The sequence below is a fragment of the Ursus arctos genome, unplaced genomic scaffold (genome assembly GCF_023065955.2).
Source record: "Ursus arctos isolate Adak ecotype North America unplaced genomic scaffold, UrsArc2.0 scaffold_8, whole genome shotgun sequence".
Taxonomy (NCBI): domain Eukaryota; kingdom Metazoa; phylum Chordata; class Mammalia; order Carnivora; family Ursidae; genus Ursus; species Ursus arctos.
In genome coordinates, this window is record NW_026623100.1 from 47,022,516 (window position 1) to 47,041,618 (window position 19,103).

The following is a 19,103-nucleotide window of genomic DNA, read 5'->3' on the forward strand; positions in this document are numbered from 1 at the left end:
GTATAAAGGAACGCTGTCAATAATCATAACCCTCAGCCAGAGACTGCCCAAGGAAGAAAGAGGAGTTTGAAAAAACGTATACAGGAAACTCTTTATAGTGGATTTGAGCCCATCTTTTATTTTTGAAGTCCTGTACATCTTAAGAACGTTAAGAGGCTTAATTTTGTTCCCAGGGATCATTTGCAAACATCATTGAGAACCCACGACTCGTTCCTGTTGAACTGGTGTAGGACAGTGGTGTGGTCGAGGGTCTGTCTGGCTTCTCCTCGCCCGTCTGGAAGAATTAGGACCAGACGTGATCCATCAGTGCACAGACGTGAATGCCCCTGCTGGGCCTGTTTTGAGGACTATGCCCGTGTCCTTCTAGCAAAGACTTTACCATCCACCTTGCTCAGAAAAAATCTACTTCCCCTCACTGCCCAAGTCTCCCCGAGCACTGAAACAGCTTCCCCTCATGGGAGATTTTTCCCGTTAAATCAGGTGTTGACTTCCTAGTGTCCGGGATATGTTGCAGGTGCCCAACATCCTGGTAAATTTTCAGATTCTTAGATACTTGGGAGGCTTGAATGAACTCAGGGTGTTTTTTAGCATACGTCAAGTCTGTAAAATGGCATTTGGGTGTTTGGCTTTTGGTGTCAGAACTTGAAGTGATTGGCTTTTGTGGGAGGGGGACAGATGTGGGTCTCCGGGTTTTCTTGATGGTGGGGAGAAGCTGAGCTGTTAGCCAGGGAAGGTGCCCATGGGGGGTCGGCTGAGCTCCAGGCCCTCCCTTGGGCCCGGGGCTGGGGCGGGGGGGGGGGGCTTGCCCTTCCCGCTTCCTGGCAGCAGATGGTTCACGTCAGAGGAAGGGAATGACCTCTGTGTGCAGAGGATGGCCGCCTGTGCTGGTGGTCTTCAGTCTGGAGAGCCAGGTTAACACGTGAGCACGCGGGCCGTAACAGGAAGTCCCTGTTCGTACTCTTGTGCATATTGAGTCCGTGTGCAAGGGTGAGAACGATTTTCCACACTGTGGGCCAAGGGTGTCAAGACTTGGTGTCAAGACCCCGGCCTGAGAGTAGGAGCCGGAGCTGGAAGGGGGCTCAGCCTGGCTGCCTCCTTATAGGAACGCAAGCTTCTGGTGGCCAGGCTGAGCCTGGGCTGGGAGGCAGGTGAGCAGTCCCATGTGGGAGCCAGAGGCCGAAGGTCTCACAAGGCAGGTCCCGCAAGGCAAGCCGGTGGTGGCCCATAGTCCTGGTGGACTGCCCTCAGAAACAGAAGTTTGGAGATCACAGCTGTAAGATACCCTAAAGGTTGAGAATTACTGGCTCATCAGAATTCCCTGGAGACCCCCCCCTTTTTTTTGAAAGGACACATGCCTGACCCCTGTGCCCACAATCTCTAGGTCATGGGACCCTAGAACTTGTATTTATTAAAAGCTCCCCTTTAAATGTTGGTGCCTAGCTGGGTTGAGACCCTCCTGCCTTGGGCTGTGGTGGGGTCTGCAGGCTGCTCTGTGGCTATAGACGGAAGCCAGCCCCAGCAGGAGGGTCAGAGGGCAGCAAAATCGGGCACTGCCTTACCCATACCGGCTTCCCAAAGCAGTGCTTCTCACGTGTGCTTGGTCTCTTCAGAGGTATCGTCTTCTCTGTGTCTAGCTAAATGAAATCATTTCAGTCCATGGATCAAGCCTTCCGTGCTCCTCTGTTCTCACAGAAGACATTCTGGTTTCTCCTTTAAGACGATCTCTGGGGGCACTTTCTGTTGCCACCAGGGTGGCTTGCCCCCCCGCCCCTCTGTGCCCCTCAGTTGTGGCACTCCTCACTTGAATAGCTGTCAGCTTGTTTCTGGATCATTTTTTGAGTTTCGGGCACGTCAGAACTTCGTAACCAAATCTTATTAAATTGATGTTTTAGTGAAAGGCGTTTTTAACTCCCTTCCCCTCCCTCCCCCCAGTGTATCAGAATTACTCCTCCACTCATACCCAATAAAGGCCGCCATAGACTGGACCTGTAAGAAACCAGACCCGGGGCCAGCCCCAGCACGCTCCTGAGAACCACTAAGATAAACACAAAATGCACTCTCGCCGAATTCTGAGAAGGAAAGGCCCTCAAAGGTCATAGGGTCCAGTGGCTCTCAACCCTGGCTGCACATTAGAATCATCTGGGGAGCTTTTAAAAAATGTTCATGCCCAGCCCCCACCCCCTGAGATTTTGATTCAGTTGGTCTGGGGTGGGGCTCAGGCTTGCGTGGAATTTTCTTAAAGCTCCCCAGGGGCTTCTAATATGCAGCCAAGTTTGTAAACCACTGCCCTAGGCCAAAGCTCCTCGCAGAATATTTGAATGAAAGGATTACAAAGATCGCTGCCTGCTGAGGGGATGGCCCCCCAGTAAGTCCAGGGCTCGTGGGAGAGTTACCAACAGTACAGTCCTGGATTCCCTAAGCCCCTTCTGTCCTCTGGTCTTACCCTCCGAAAGAGGGCCTTGGACCGTCCCTCCTGCCCAGAGACCAGAAGCAAACTCTGAACAGAATCTAATTTTAAACTGATGAGTGGCACCAGAAGGAGAAGGAGACGTGGTTTGACGGGCGCCGAGTTAAGGTCTAATTTTCCCAGGCCATATATTTGACTTCATATATTGTATTAATTTGCGAGGGCAGCTGTAACAAAGTGCCACAAACTGGGTAGCTGACAACAGAAATGAACTCTCCCGGTTCTGGAGCCTGGGAGTCTGAAATCAAGGTGTCAGAGTGTCGGTTCCCTCTGGGGGCTGTGAGGGGAGGCTCTGCTCTGGTCTCTCTCCTTGGCTCTCAGATGGCCGTCTTCTCTCTGTCTCTTCACAGTCTTCCTTCTGTGTGTGTCTGTGCAAATTTCTCTCCTTTATAAGGACACCAGTCCTTATTGGATTGGGGCCCACCCTACTGACTTCATTTTAACTTGATTCCCTCAGTGAAGACCCATCTAAGCTTACATTCTGAGGTACCAGTGTGTGTGAGGACTTGGGCATCTTTTTGGAGACCTGTACAATTCAACCTTAACTGTTATCGTCCAAGCTTTGTCCCTTAACTCCAGCTTTGAATGGGCAGAGCCGCACAGTTTTCTTTACACCCTCACATGCTCAGAGCCCAGAGCCCAGGGCTGCGTGATAATCAGCATTCAGCACTCACTTGCTGACAGACTGACATCCCTTCGCCCGGTGCTGGGTACCCTTGGAGGATGATGGTTTACGTTCAGGCTCCGCCAGAGATGGATAGAATTCCTCTCATTTCCTCACAGTGGCAGGAGCGGCTGAGAGCCTGAAAGGAGAGGTGAGCTGTGAGGGCTGGGCCTCCCCTGCCCCAGATAAAGGCCAGACTCACATGCGATGCTCTCCCTGCGTTTACGCTCTGGAGGAGAGGGCCCGAGTTGGGTGATGGTAGTTCTTTGGAATGTGCAGACATTATCATTGGTAAACAGGTCAGGGAGCGACAAGGGGTGTGAAGAGGAGGCCGTGTTTCGTTCCCATGGAAGTTGTACATCAACCGCTTACCCTAGAGGCCGCCTTCGCACGAGTCTACCACGCACAGAATTCAGGGAGGCTCCCAAGGCTTGGAGGGAGAGAAATCACACTTCGTTCTCACCGACTGAAAATCTGCATTTCCTTCAGTTATGAGTGGAGACAGTAAACCATAGCGAATGAGCAGGACCTGTGACTACCACCGGTAGGAAGTGCAGAGATTGGTTTCCAGTATGTTAGAGCCATTGTAGATGTCCCTAAGTTTCGTTAGCCTCATCACTACTTCAGAATTAAGGGGGTTATGAGACTCACGGCTAGGTCTTCTTTAATACGTTAATTAAATGTTGCCGTAGCAAAAATTTTAAAATATTTTGATAACCGCAATGCACTGTAATTGGCTTCCTTTGGAATGCTGTGTATCTAATTTGTGCCCGCCTGTGGAAGGTCTGCAGGCGTCCCCAGGCTGCCAAGGGGGTGAGGGTGGGGGTCCTGTGGCATTAAAGAGGTTAAGAAGCCCTGGTTTGTGTTTGTACTAAGCACTTCCTGTCCCCCGTGGGTGGGTAAATCCTATCAGTGGAGGTAATTCCAGATTGCAGTCTTGACGATCACTGATTACTTGATAGTTGCATCCTTCATTTGGGCTCCTTGGGGCTAAGCCGTGTGTGTATGTGCATGTGTGTGTGCACGCGTGTGCACTCACACGGACTTGGATTTGTCTTCTTTTCAAAGACGACAAGGATTAGGGAAACATTTTAGAACAAGCCCAGCTTTAAATATGCCCTCCGGTGGTGTTGGGTCCTGCTTGGGAAAGCTGCTCCCTGTCTCTGCCCGTCAGTCTCCTTTGAGTGGGGCCGAGAGGGACTTGGGCAGAATCACCACCTACTCCTCCCAGAGCCCAGTGCACCGGGACGTGCTCTTCTTGGTCACTCTGGAAATGTGCAGGCCTCACACCAGTGCCTGAGTGGCCCGTGTTGGACGTGAAAGCTGGGCTCACAGAACCAGTTCCGGGGGGCCTGGGAAAATGGTGGTGGTGCCAGCTCCCAGGGCCTGGTGGGTGTGAAAATGATTTGATTATAGATGATTAGGTTTATGGGGGGTTTTGTAGGGTTTTGTTATTTTACTTTCCTTTTGAAATAATTAGACTCACAGGTAGTTACAAAAATAGTACATGAGAGTCCTGGGATCTCTGCCCCCAAGTTTCCCCCAGCAGAGACATCTTCTGTAGCTCAAGCCCAGGCTCAAATCCGGGTCACTGACAATGGTAGGTTACTGTTACGCTGACTGGTTTACAGGCCTTAATCGGGTCTCACCATTTTTCTCATGCCCTCACTTACGTGTGTGTTTGTAGAGTTCTGTGCTGTTTTATCCCACGCGTGGGTGTGTGTAACCACCACCATAATCCCATTACAGAACCGTTTACAGAACATATTTTGTCCATGTAGTTGTGTGAGTTGTTACCCGTTTTGTGAAAGCACTGCCCATCCGCCTTGAGGCTGGACGTAGCGATGGGATGCGTCTGCAGGCCCGTGTAGTGTTGGGACCCCGTGCTAGGTGTATCTGCGGTCTCCAAGGTCCGATCTAGACCTGGAGCCCACGCACCGGGAGTCCTAGGTGGCGGTGGTGCTCGTGATCTGTAGGCACGCCATTCTGCATCTCGGGTTTGGGACCAGGGTGTTTCTCTGAGCTGGAGAGTGGGGGTAAAACAAGAGAGAGTCAGGGAACAAGGGCAGCGTCTAACTCTTGGGGGTCCAGAGCCTCATGGGGGTGAGAGAACAGTTAGGGAATAGAGAGACGCCCTGGCCAGGCCTGGGCAGACATGGTGAGGGCTGTAGGGAAAGGTCATATTTTGGAGGGCATGGAGGTACCTGGGGGCCCTGCTCGCCCTTCCCTGCATCCCTGAGTTGATGGCACTCCCGGGTGGCTTCCAGATGCAGGATAGAAATCATAGTTGCTCCACTGCCTTTGCTGTTGTGAGGCCTGATTACCATGGTAGAAGGCAAGATACTTGATAGAAATTCCAGGGCACCCTCAAAACTAAGGTGGTAAGTTTCTCCCAAAGCCCTGTGTTGGTTGTGTCTTTGGCAGCTCTCCAGGACGTCTGATGAAGTTGAGCACTGCATTCTCCAACCACGTAGGCTAACAGTGCTTACTGTGTCTGGGTTTATGGTTTTAGGGATTTGGGGACGCTGGTGCGCATGTATCTGTTTTTATTTTTTTTGTTGGCGGGTTTTTCCTGTTTCTTTGGTGAAGGTTTTCAGCTAAGTACTTAACCTTTATTTTTATTTTTTAAAAAAGATTTTATTTATTTATTTGACAGAGAGACAGCCAGCGAGAGAGGAAACACAAGCAGGGGGAATGGGAGAGGGAGAAGCAGGCTCCCAGCGGAGGAGCCTGATGTGGGGCTCAATCCCAGGACCCCAGGATCACGCCCTGAGCCAAAGGCAGACGCTTAACAACTGCACCACCCAGGCGCCCCTAAGTACTTAACCTTTATAGTCGGAGCTAACACTCTGCTCCGCCCCTGCAGTCACGCACCAGCACCCCCTTTTCTCCTGGCTGATGCCAGCTGCGTGGGGCTGCCGGGTGGTTAGAACTAGTGCCTGGTACAAGACAAGCCCCCATAAGCAAACGCGGGGACACCGGGCTGAGATACAGGGCGGTGTGGGGAAGGCCCACCCTAGTCCCTGCAGGGGTGCAGTGAACCCAAGGAGATGTGGGGCCAGTGCTGGGGAATTGAGAGAGCCTCAGTGCTGCCAAGTATAAGCACCACCTGCCCGGGTGTAGACAAGACTTAGTAGCAACAGCCCTGACCCAGACAGGTTATCAGGGGAGGGCCCCAAACCCATTCGTAAATATACTTTTTTAAAATCTTTATTTATTTGTTTTAGAAAGAGAGAGGGAAAGCACGCATGCACACGAGCAGGAGGAGAAGAGGGAGGGGGAGAGAGAATCTCAAGCAGACTCCGTGCTGAGCACAGAGCCTGATGCGGGGCTCGATCCCAGGACCCTGAGATCATGTCCTGAGCCGAAACCAAGAGACAGACACTTAACAGTGCCGCCCAGGCGCCCCTGTAAATATACTTTTGAAACTAAGCTTGTGGCAGGAGGCCAAGGTTGCCACCGTCCCAGGACAGAAATCGAATTGGGATTACATCCTGCCTCCCATTTCCTTCAGTCACCTTCCCCTGCCCATTCGTATCAGTTCCATCTTCGAAAGACACCGTCACTTTGTGACTTCATTTCCGAGAAAGCGGCTTCACACACCGAGTCTGAACTTCCCCGCCTGATTCTCCAGGCCTCCCACGTCTGACCTCACGCAGTTGGATCAGCCTCACTTCTGACCAGTCCTGAACCCTACCCCTTCCCCACACTTCACGTGCTTCCCTTCCAGATGCTATCTTACAACATACGGTCCCTTTTCTAATAACGTTGGCCTTGATGACCTGAATTCCCGAGGAGCCTGCTATCACATTTCCTATGTACCTCATAGTCCAATACACTTGGTTTGTGTGTTACGTCATTGTATTGCCTTATGACTTCTAGGTTTTTATCTGTATGTGATGCGTGACCAAGACAAAGCCTACTGTGTTGTTCTCTGGTTGTTTCTGTGCTTAGGCTCTCTCTGACTAGGGGGAGGGCAGGGCTCCTGTGCGATAGTTCTGGTCTACCCCTGGGCACCCATGTGCAGTCTCCGGCCGTGCTCTCTCCATCAGCCGACTCCCATCGCGAAGGGCCAGACAGCTCCCGCCTGGGTCCTTACTCTGTAGCCTCCTCCGGAGCGGACTGGGGTGTATAACTACCGGCTCCCTGTTCAGTAGTCGTTAGGCTGGAACGCAAGGGGCTGGCAATCAGGGTATTTTAGCGAATGGCTTGGTTCTACTTGAGTATGAGATAGTTAAACTCACTTTGAGAAAACTGAAAGATCAGAATCGAGAAAAAAGAACAATATTTTCTTGTAATTAAAAATTGAGGGAGGGACGCCTGAGTGACTCAGTCAGTTAAGCGTCTGCCTTCTGCTCAGGTTATGATCCCAGGGTCCTGGGATCGAGCCCTACATCGAGCTCCTTGCTCAGCGAGGAGCCTGCTTCTCCCTCTGCCCACCGCTCCCCCTGCTTGTGTGCTCTCTCCGAGCTCTCTCTCTCTGACAAACAAATAAAATCTTAAAAAAAAAAAAGTTGAGGTAGTTGCAAGCTTTCTACACACTTGAGTCTAGAGCATGGCAAGGTTGGTTTGAAAGGTAAGTATCTCGGAAGGAGGAAGGTGAGGTCCCGGGGGCCAACTGTTAGCTAACTCTCGGGGAGGGGTCCCTCAGCCCAGTGAGTGGAGGTGCCCCGGACACCCTTCCCTGCAGTGTGGAGATAAGAGCTGGCTCTCCTCTCCCGTGCTGTCTCACGGGCGGGGCAGACACCATGTGCTTCTTAGGTGGGCCTCCTTTCAGAAGCATCAAGCCTGGCATTTTCAACAAAGTGAGCAGTCTCTGCCTGTAGGGTTAAGTCAATTTGGGCAGGAGGGGCCATGTCCTATATTTTCCTCAAAAGAAAATTGAGCAATATAGAAAATAGAGATAAAAAGTTGTAAGGCGCAAATAACCCTGCTCATGGGATGGAGTACCCAACCACGGGGCGTTCCCCGCTGCCATGATACCGCTCTAATACAGGCCAGAATTTCCTGCTACACTCAGTAGCTCCTTCTTGGTCACTTTTCCGCTGCCGTACTGCTGCTATTCAAAGACTTCCTTTATGTAAAGGGCGAGAGTTCTCTCTGATTCTTCTTAACCTCTCGCTAATCCGAACAGCTTCTCTCTTAGTACTGAACATCTCCAGAAAGAAAAACAGGGCCCAGGAAGCTCACCCAGCGTGGAGTTTTGGAAATCAGTTTTTCCCACCTGCGCAGGAAGCCAGCCCCACAGTAGGTGTGAAAGGACTCTCTCTTCTCTGCCCTGTAGTCCCCCCCGGCTGGAGCCTCAGTAGGAGGGTGGGCAGGCAGGCTGTGGGCACAATTCCCTTGGATTTTCTTGCCTAGGAACATCTTAGGAAAATGCACTCCTTGAAATTTTTGATTTGCACTTGCCAAAAGAAGAGCAGGGCAGTGGCTTTTCACACTTTGGGGAAGGATTGTGTCAGAATGATTTGGGGTGAGTGGGGGGGGGTTCTGTTTTAAAACACAGATTCCTGGACTTCACCCTTGGCTGTCCTGATCCAGATAGGCCAGGACTGGGGATCTCTAAGGATTCCTAGGGTGATTGTGACAACAGCCAGGCTTGGAAATTTGGGGTGTGTGTTCCCGATGCACTGGGCCCAACTTCATGAGAAGTTCTGCCCCCGTCAAGAACCTTCAGAGCTTCTGTTGTGGGTAAATGGTGGGAGTTGCCAGGCCTCTCCATATGGCCCGTAGGAAACAGCCATTCTTGTAATTCAAAAATTGCTGATGAACAGCAGTTCTGTGGGATAGGACTGGTGGGAAAGACCCATGAAGTGGGGCTGACCTGGGCCGTGGTGGAGCTCTCCTGCCTGCTGGCTTTGTGGCTTTGGCCAAGCCATTTGGCCTTTCCAAGTCTCCATCTTGTCACCTGCAGGAAGGGGATCGTGTGTCACCTTTGCCAGATTATTGTAAAGCATAGAGATGACACACGTTGAGTGTCTCTGGTACTCAGTAGCTGCTGTTTTTATTCCTATTGCAATAACCTTCCCCAGCTCCCTCCACCCCACTCCTCCTCCTCCTCCTCCTCCTCCTCCTCCTCCTCCTTCTTTTTTAGATTTTATTTATTTATTAGAGAGAGACACAGCAAGAAAGGGAACACCAGCAGGGGAGAGTGGGCAAGGGAGAAGCAGGCTTCCTGCCGAGCAGGGAGCCCGATGTGGGGCTCGATCCCAGGACCCTGGGATCATGACCTGAGCTGAAGGCAGACACTTAACAACTGAGCTATCCAGGCGCCCCTCTTCACCCCATTTCTGGCTCTAAAACATTCTCTGTTATGCTTGAGTCCTGCTGGCACCTTGCGGAGACTACTTTCTCAGTCTACCTCACTCCTGCATCTTCTCCTGGACCATCCTGTGAGATGGACAGCACTATCCCTCAAGGCCTGTTCGAAACGTCTCCTTGACGTTGCTCCAGAAGGCAGATTTTACTCACATACCACCGTGAGACCCTCCTGGTCCTTCCACCCCAAGTCACGTTCCGCTGTGTATCCAGCTAAGCATACCCAGTAGGGCTGTATGACAGGTACCAGATGGTGATGTTCTGGTAATGAAGCGACGGTCAGGTAATAACAAGGCCTCCCTCAAGTACTTTGTTCGATCCATACTCCTTGTTCCCAAACCCACTTGGCACTTTCTTGTCTCAGGGCATCTGGTCTGTGTTCCCTTCGCTGAGAACATTGTTCGCCCTAATTGTGTGGCTCTGGTTTAATAGTGGCTTCCTCAGTTCCCTGACCACCTCTTTCAAACCGTGGTGCCCCCCCAGCCTTCGTCCTCTTCCTCCCCCGCGTTGTCGTACTCCATAACACCTCCCACCATTTGGCCTCGTCCACCCTCAACAGTGCCAGGTACGTAGTAGGTGCCCAATAAACAATTTTTAATAAGTTAGTGGCAGCAGGATTTAAAAAGATTGAAATGCGCCTACTTTTCTCCCACAAACCTTGTTTCCGGAGAAAAACTCATCATGTCAGTCGCCCTTTCAAAAGGAGAATGAAGATAACAAGGTGATCTTCTTGGCACATTTTTGTGCTTGGTCTCAGCCGAGGGGGCCTCACCCAGGTGCCTGACTGCAACGATCCGTTCCGAGCACTGACACAAGCACCAGCCCGCACTTGCACGGCCGAGGTGCAGGGGGAGAAGGCGTCCCCACAGCGCTCAGGTGTTGGCTGACAGCCTGACCGTGAGCACCGGAGGCAGGAGACAGACACAAAAAGGGGGCATCATACAGGGATACTGAGAAGCACTTTGGTGAGGGCATATTCTTTTTATTATAGCACATGGTGCCCATTGATTGATCATTGAAACAATGACCTTGAATTATTAATAGGGATTAAGTTGAATCAACTGTGCCTGTATAGGAAGATAGGGGATTAGCGAATGTATTCAGAAAGACTCCCATCGAGCCGGTTTTTAAAATAACAGCTTTATTGAGATATAAATCCCGTACCATAAAACTCATCCCTACAGAGTTGTGCGACCATCACCACTAAGTGTAGGACATTTTCATCACCCTTCCTCCTCACCCCACCCCGCAGCCCTTGGCAGCCACTAGCCTGCTTTCTTTCTCTGTGTTCTGCATTCACTTAAGTGGGATAATCAGCAGGCAGTTGTCGTGACTGACTGCTTTCACTTAGCTCGATGTCTCCGAGGCTCATCTGTGTAGTTCTAGGTCAATGTTTCATTCCTTTTTATGGCCGAATAATATTCCATGGTATGGCTGGGCCACATTTTGTTTATCTGTTCATGCCTTGATGCACATTGGGTTCTTTCTAGTGTTTGGCTACCATTAAGCCATTTTGAAAGGTAATGAAAGGCTTGATGGGAATGGAGCTTCCTGGCTCCTACCACCGAGGTGCTGTTGCCCAGAAACCGGGTATGAGGGTCTGCAGTGCCGCAGACATCTCATCTCGCAGGTCGTCGTCCACTCCGAACGTGGGCCTTCCCCACTTCCGGTGGCCTTTCTGTGCTGGTGTGCAATGCGTGTGACTACCAAAGGGTTCCTCTCCTTTGGCCTGTCCGCCAGATCTGAACTCCGTAGCCTCGCCAGTGTCCCTCCGTTCTCCACTCTTGCCCCGCTGGTTTCTTGCCGGCCTCCTGTTGAACGCCTCCAGCTTCCCCCAGCGTTCGCCTGTTCTCCCTTTCTGGGGCAAGGGACTCTGCAGCGGGGACTTCAGGACCCTGCCCCGATCCCAGCTGTCCTCCTCAGGACCCTTAGATTAGGCCAGCTCCTCAGGCCTTTTTGACGTTACTACCTCGAACTGTTACCCGTGTTTAACAGTGTGTTTTCTCGGGGCGCCTGGGTGGCACAGCGGTTAAGCGTCTGCCTTCGGCTCAGGGCGTGATCCCGGCGTTATGGGATCGAGCCCCACATCAGGCTCCTCCGCTAGGAGCCTGCTTCTTCCACTCCCACTCCCCCTGCTTGTGTTCCCTCTCTCGCTGGCTGTCTCTATCTCTGTCAAATAAATAAATAAAATCTTAAAAAAAAAACAAAACAGTGTGTTTTCTCGTTTCTACGTGTGACTGTCATCTTTTTTCATGTTGTTGTCTTGCCGTTCGGCCTCAGCCGAGCCATACCTATACTGGGGCACAGACAATGTCGTGAAACACCCTTGTCCCTGGGCTTGCCCAGAGCCGCTCACAGTGGGCTGTCTGTGAATGCTGCCTGGTTTGGTGTCTGGGAATCATGACCCTTCGCCATGTCCCTGGAGAGGTGGGAAGTGTGAATGGAGGCATCTGCTCAGCTTATAATGGTCTTTGGAGCAGGGATCAGGTTTAAATCATTTCGAATCCTGCTTTAACTAATTCCTGAAAGTGCATGGCTGAACGAGCGGGAAAGTAACCTGAATTTTAGTCAGAACTTGAACTATGGGTTTTCTTTCCGGCCACATGTATCTCTGTATATTCCACAGAGGAACAGTTGGTGCCTGGCCACCCGGCATTGGGACCTTTGCTGATCTCTCCCGTTCCTGTTGCTATTAGTCACAGACTTGAGTTAGGATTTGCAGTTAGGATTGGGGGGCGGGGTGTGAGTTGAGATAATGAAATCAGGAACAATGAGGTGGGGCCCCATTCTTACTAGACTTGCCATTCTCTGTTTTCCCGAAGGATCAGGTAATCTGACATGAGCAGGTAACTCGGTTGAGTTTTTTCACTGCTTCTCAGTGGTCTGTATTCATTGTCTGCTGAGATAATAGTGAGCAGAGAAAGAAGAAAATTAAAATAGGAAGCTAGGAAGGGCAGGAAGAGAATCTGTAAGCCTGGTAAACAAAAGTTGGCTGAAACATGAGGCAGGATGTGACCAGGTACTTCTGACCACCTCAGTGCCGGCCCTCCGCATTTTCCTACCGGTTGGCCTGTCTCCCTGCCACACTGTTACCAGACATGTTTAGGTCAGTCTTCTTTTTTCTTTCTTTCTTATTTGGCTGTTGTTCCTGAAGCAAAAGGACCAGATGGATCTCTTAGAATCAGAGTTAGAGACTGGAAGGGACAGTATCAAGTTCCTTCTGATAAAGAATTCAGTACCTTTTGTAGGAAGCCATCTTTTTCTCTTAGCTGTGATGTGAGGTGCTGTCAGACTTTCCCCCTTTCGACAAGGGGGCAAAATGGCAAAAACTGTAGGGTTTTTTAGGGTGACCAAAAAGGCTGGAGGCAGCCAACCTCAGAGGCACTGGAGGTAGGGTCTCCCCGATTGCCTCAGATGTATCCTACCCCATTGTGGGGCCAAGAAGCACCGACTGGGTTGGTAGCTGTGGTGTAGCAGTCTGGGTTTTGAGATCTAGGTCCGAGGCTCCCATCCTCCATTGACTGTGTGCTTACCTGCCTCGAAGCAGTGGTAAGAAGGGCTCTCTGGAAGCACCTGAGCCCTCCAGTTCCTGCAGGTGGGTGATAGCTCGGTACCCCCTTCTCCCACATCTGCATGGTCAGGGGACGCGGGGCTGGGCAGTTTCTTCCTATGGTGGACAGCTCCACTTGTGGGGGGATTTCCTCCTTCCGTTCACCTGGTATCTTCTCCATCCCCCACCCAACCCCTGGAGTCTCCCATGGTAGGTCTCACCATCTTCCATATCCTTGGCTGTCAAGCCTTCCTGTCTCAGGGTAACTGGTCCTTATGTGGGCTGTACTCTTACCTTTACACGTCCTGGCAAAAATAATGCCTTTCTAAGAGTAACATGTTCCAAAGGAAGATCAGCGGGTCCTGGAAACCTGATATGTTTACCATGTATTTCTTTAAAAATTTGGAGTCCAAAGTCAACATCCACTGCATTTTATAAAAAGGGAAGAGGATGATAATCCTGTCGCCTAACAAACCTGTTCTCCTTTGAGTGTTTCCTTTATCTCTATTCTGATGAGTCCATATTAATAGTTACACTCAGAGTATCTACACAGAGTTTCTTGGTTTCTCCATTCACTGCGCAACCATTTGCCGCACAGTCCTAGGCGTAGCACGACGAAGACTGAAGAACACAAACACCTTGTGGTCACATCAGCGTTGGGATGAGGGCACCTTGTTCTGTGAAACAGATAGAGAATCACTTATTAACTCCTGACACTAACTAGTTCTGACTGGACAGATCAATGGTGTGGCGGCCCCCTAGCCCTGAGAGAAAGCAGGGGCCCTGGGGGGGAGGGGAAGAAATCCGCGGGAGGTAGCACCACATTCTGGTGTCACAGGAACATCTCCATGTGTAGGACAATGAGCTCTTTAGAGCAGAAAGGAGTAAGTTTTTAAACTGTTTTAATCTTTCTGAAGAAAAAAGAAAACAGTGCCCTTTTTACATACTTTCCAGAATTTCCTGTGTTTCGTATTAGCTGGTTACTGTTTTGGCTTCCTTTCATGGTAGTAAACACAGTTTGTTTTGCTTAGCAATTTCCTTCCCCCTCAAATACCATCACTGATCAATCCTGCCTTTGCCTGAGTCATAAATTCACGGGTCTCTTTCCTTCCACCTCTCACCCCTCAATTCACTCCATTTATTGAGCTCCTGCTGTGCACTAAAGATTCCAGAAGGGGCTGTGGGGGTGGCGGGGTTGTTGTAGGAAGGCAGTGGGTGCTGGAATCCCAGCATCTAGATGCTTCCACCCAGCTTCTCTGAGGGCTCACGCTCTCCAGGCCAGGAATGCTGACATTTAATGAGCACTTACTAGATAGGTATTTGCCCATTTTATATATAGGGAAATCGAGGTCTAGTTGAGTCGCTAGCATCAGAGAGTGGCGTGGCCTCAGCTAAAGCTCTGGCTTAACTGTGGTTGCCGCCTCTCCTGTTGGAGATGGTCAGGACTGCATTTTGAAACACGATTGTCTTAGGTGTCTCAAGTTAGGGGTCACAGTGCAGCCTCAGCCAGCCCTGCTAGGGTGTGGGCCTCCCGATTGCAGCCTGTTGGGGGTGAGTGGAGTTTGGATGGAGGAGACAGTCAAGAAGAGGGTGCATAGGAGGAGGAGAAAGGGCCTGTTAACCCAAGATGGGAAAAAGTGGCCACCGGTGGCAGCAGGGCCTTTCCGAGTTCCCTGCTGGGAAAAGTGTGGGTCATGGAAGGTTGAGTTGATGTTAGTCATTTTGGGGCTGCATTCCCTCCAAAGCCCCCCCTGTTTTGCAGACATTGTCTCCTTTTGCTCCATAACGGTAGTTGCCTATTACTGCCGTGTTAAAATCAGTAGAGCCACTTACCTTGAACTCAACCTGATGTTGACCTTTCCAATGAAATTGGGAACACCTGGAGTTTGTTTCCTCCCAGTTGGGCACAGAACAGTTTCTGGTTTCCCTTGGAATGAAACAGAGTCTAAATGTGGGAGTAATGGTTCTTGAATGCATCCGAATCACCTGCAGGCCTTGTTACACGTTGCGGGGCACTGCCCCCAGAGTGTGCGGTTCTGTAGTTCTGGAGTGGGGCCTTGAGAGGTTGCATTTCTAGCAAGTGCTTCAGCGATGATGATGTTGCTGGTCCAGGACTGCACTTTGAGGACCACGATACCAGAACATCTCTCAGATTCAGGCCTTCGTTCCCCTCTTCACCCCTCAAAACCAACACTGTGAGTGTGGTAGAGACCCATTGTTTAAAAGAGCATTTATCTGCTTTTTAGCACAGAGTGGTCAGGAGACTTTGGCTAGGTCCCCTGGCCCTGCCCCTCCCTCCCAACCCGGGCTGAACCTCTTGCTCACCTGCCACCCAGTGCAGGGACTAGGACAGGGCTGAGTGAGCTGTCCTGGTGTGGAGAGGGCCCTGGTGCGGTGCTGCTTTCCTCCTTTCAGCATGTGGAATTTGACAAGCTAAGCATTTTCCATGGTAAGTGCATAAAAAAGATTTCTTACCCTTTTTCGAAAGAAATACAACCTTTCTTTTGAGTCGTAACTATTGTTAGATGCAGAATAAAAAAAAAAAAAACGCAGTGAATGTTCTTTTCTTCTAAAATTCTCTGACTTTCTTTAGCTCTAGAAGACCTCTAGAGTTAATTTTTAATGGTTTCAAGGATGAGGGGGAGTCTCAGTCTCCTGCTCAGGGTGCAGCTCAGCAAGGCCCTGGGTACAGCTCCAGACCCAAGTGGTTGGCCAGGTGGGGCAGAGGGGCACCCACTGGAGAGGAGGGTCAAGGAGACCCCCTTTGGGGCAGGGGAGGAGAGACGTGGGGCTGGGAGTCTGATGTTGAGTCACGAGGCTTTCGATCTGCAAGGTGCTCTTTCTGGTTAACTCTGGGCCAGCAGTGGGTTCGCCCAATTCCCTGCTGCATGTTCGGTCTGCCTGTGAGAACCATGGCCATCTCAGCCTCCTGTGGCCAGACCTAGCTTGTTTCCGTCCCCCATCAAGTGTACCTTGTAATCCCCATCCTGGCAACTCCTCAGTTCTCCACACTGCATTCCCCCTTGGCCCTCGTACCAGTGACTGGCCACCCTCTCGAGGTCATGGTTTTTGTTAATGTGTCTGCCACCACCTTGGGCTGCTCTTGTTTCTCACTTAGACTATTGTAGTAGTTCCCAGCGTCTCCAGTCTGTCCCCTTCCTAATACTGTCATCATGCTAGCACCTGCTGGGCCCCGGCTGCTCCCCCAAACCCTCGTTTTCTTGGCTTCCGAACTTTCCCATCTGGGCCCATGGTGTCTGGCCGGCGTGAGAGCGGGGATGCTTGTGAGGGCCTTGACAGTCACGACAGCTTCTGAAAGGAGTACATTTGGCAAGCTGATGACTTGCCCGAGGACAGCCCACAGTGAGAGGATTTGCCGTTCTGGCCCCAAGTAGGAAGGGGGAAGAGGATATTGGCGAAGTGGGGGAAGAGGCCATGTCACAGGCAGTGGGAGAAAGCCAGGGAGAAAAGCCCAGTCATAAGGAGCCTGGCTATGAAGGGCCCCGTTCCATGCATTTGGCTCTCCCTGGGGACAGCTAAAGAGGCCTGGGGAGCTTCCAACGTCTGGTTTTGATGGTGCTCGTTTGGGGCCCCTTGGAGCATTCTGAGATGCTAACCCTTAGAAGGGCGGGCCCAAACTGCTGACAGCCAGGTCCACAAGATGAAGTTCCAGAAGGAGTTGGAGATTGAAAAACTTTGCTGAAGATAATAAATGGGCTTTTTAGTTTCATTTTGAGTAAGTAGAAAGTTAGTGTTCCTGATGCTTGGGATCCTTGATATCTTTTTTTTTTTAACTCGAGTTTTTTTGTGTTTTATTTCTTAAATTATTATTATTATTATTTTTAGTAATCTCTGCACCCCACGTAGGGCTTAATCTCATGGCCCCGAGATCAGGAGCTGCATGCTCTTCTGACTGAGTCAGCCAGGTGCCCCCATAATGTCATTTTGATAGAGAAAATAAGAGCTTCCCAAAGCCTGTCTCCCTTCCGTTAAGGAGGGAAATGGAAAACAAGAGGGGAATAGGGCTCTGTCTAGGAGGACTGTTGGAGGGGCTGCCAGAGTGTTCTCCTGCCCTGTCCGAGCACTGGGGCGAATATTGGGTCGGTGCCATGACGAGATGTTAAGAGGGAGCGAGAACTACTGCCGCTTGCCCTGGGTGTGGTAAGGGGCAGCGGTGGTCCTGAGTCTTTCCAGAGGAGAAGGCACTTTGCTGAGCTCTGGAGGGAAAGAGGAGAGGGGAGGGGGTAGGAGCTATGCTTCCGACAGCTGAAGGGTGTCACAGGCTGCAAATTCGGCTCTTTAGAAGGTCAGATCTGTCCAAAGGTGGGGTCATAACACAACATCAATCATAATAGCTTATTTTTTTATGGGACACTGTATAGTTCACAGAGCATTCACATGGAAGGGGGTAGGCCCTCCTCTGGAGGGATTCAGGTCCAGGGAGGGATGTTGCTGAGGACATTCAGGACCTCTTGGGAGTTAGATGGATCCAGATGGGTGTTACCCAAATGTGTATCGAATTATGCTTTCGGAATACTCAGTATCCTTCCTCTTCCCAAATGTGGCCCGAGGTGATCTCTGAAAATGATTCGCTATTCCTTTGACCCAGAAAACCCTGTAAAAATCGTGCAAATCAAGAGGTTCAAATCTTCGTGTTCACTGTAAGAACACACGGGAAGCTGCTCACGCCCTCCAGGGTATGCATATCCGAAAAGCCACCAGCCCTGAAGGATGTCTCTTTGCAGAAGCAACGTGTGCCATTCCATCACTGCAATGGCAGAGCTGGGAGGTGCACCCAGGCCAAACAGTGGGGCTGGACACAGGGTCGGTGGCCCAGAAAAAGTGCTGAACTTTTACTGCACATGCTTAAAAATGCAGAGAGTAATGCGGAACTTAAGGATTAAGGGGTAGAGTCTCGGGGCGCCTGGGTGGCACAGTGGTTAAGCGTCTGCTTTCGGCTCAGGGCGTGATCCCGGCGTTGTGGGATCGAGCCCCACATCAGGCTCCTCTGCTATGAGCCTGCTTCTTCCTCTCCCACTCCCCCTGCTTGTGTTCCCTCTCTCTCTGGCTGTCTCTCTCTCTGTCGAATAAATAAATAAAATCTTTAAAAAAAAAAAAAAAAAGAGGTAGAGTCTCTCTCTGGTCATGGAGCAAAACCCCCAAGATGCGGTGTAGAATTTACAGGGCTCACGGGCAGATTCACACACGAATGAGCTCTTCTCCCTTTCACGTCGAGATGATCCTTACTGAAAAAGAGCACATTGTTCAGAAACCAGAAGACGAGTTTGCACAGAAGAAAAAGGTACCCCAGAAGAAACTGAAGAAACAAAAACTTAGGCCCAGCAGTAAGGTCTGCATAAAATAAATGCAAATACAAGTAAACACAGACCAAAAAAAACCCCAGTATCTTGGGGCTTGCCAGGACCCGCTGAATCAGCATCTGTGGGGGAGGGGCCCGGGAATCTGTACTGGGTTCGGGCAGCTGCTCTGCCCAACATCCGTGGGAGAATGTCCACCATACGTGGCAGGGACCCCTGCCTGTCATGTTCACTATGTGCCTGCCACGTAGTAGGGGCTCGACACGTGTTTGCTGAGTCCACGTGCTGACATTTACCAACAGAATGACCTTGATCTCTCCTACTGCCTGCCCTGCTGTCTGCAGTGTGGCCATACCAGACTCCTTCCTGTTCTTTAAACACACTGCGTGTGTTCTCTCCGTCCAGCCTTTGCTCACACCACTTCCTCAGCCTGGATCACTCTTCTCCCTCTTCCGCTGCAGAAGTCCCATGTTTCTGGTGCATGCCAACAGTATGGCAGGCTCTGTGCTAGATGTTGCTAACCATTCACTTGAGCCCATTACGTGCGCTGCCGCCCCCCCCAACGGCTCTTCCTCAACCTTTTCCCCTGTGTCCCCACAAAGGAGAGAGGTCCTTTGGGTTTCTCTCAGGTTGTAACATTCTTTTTTTTTTTTTTAAGATTTATTTATTTTAAAGATTTTATTTATTTGAGAGAGACAGAGCATAAGCAGAGGGGGAAGGAGAAGCAGACTCCCCACTGACGAGGGAGCCTGACATGGGGCTCAATCCCAGGACCCTGGGATCATG

At 50.8% G+C, this 19,103-nt stretch overlaps 1 protein-coding gene and 1 pseudogene across 1 annotated transcript in view; both read left to right on the forward strand.

Moving 5' to 3' along the window:
- Positions 1–19,103, forward strand: part of TCF7L1 (transcription factor 7 like 1) — a 150,343-nt gene that overhangs the window by 22,976 nt on the left and 108,264 nt on the right. The gene's annotated exons all lie outside the window — the stretch shown is intronic.
- On the forward strand, positions 734–18,994 carry LOC130543107 (60S ribosomal protein L17-like; annotated as a pseudogene).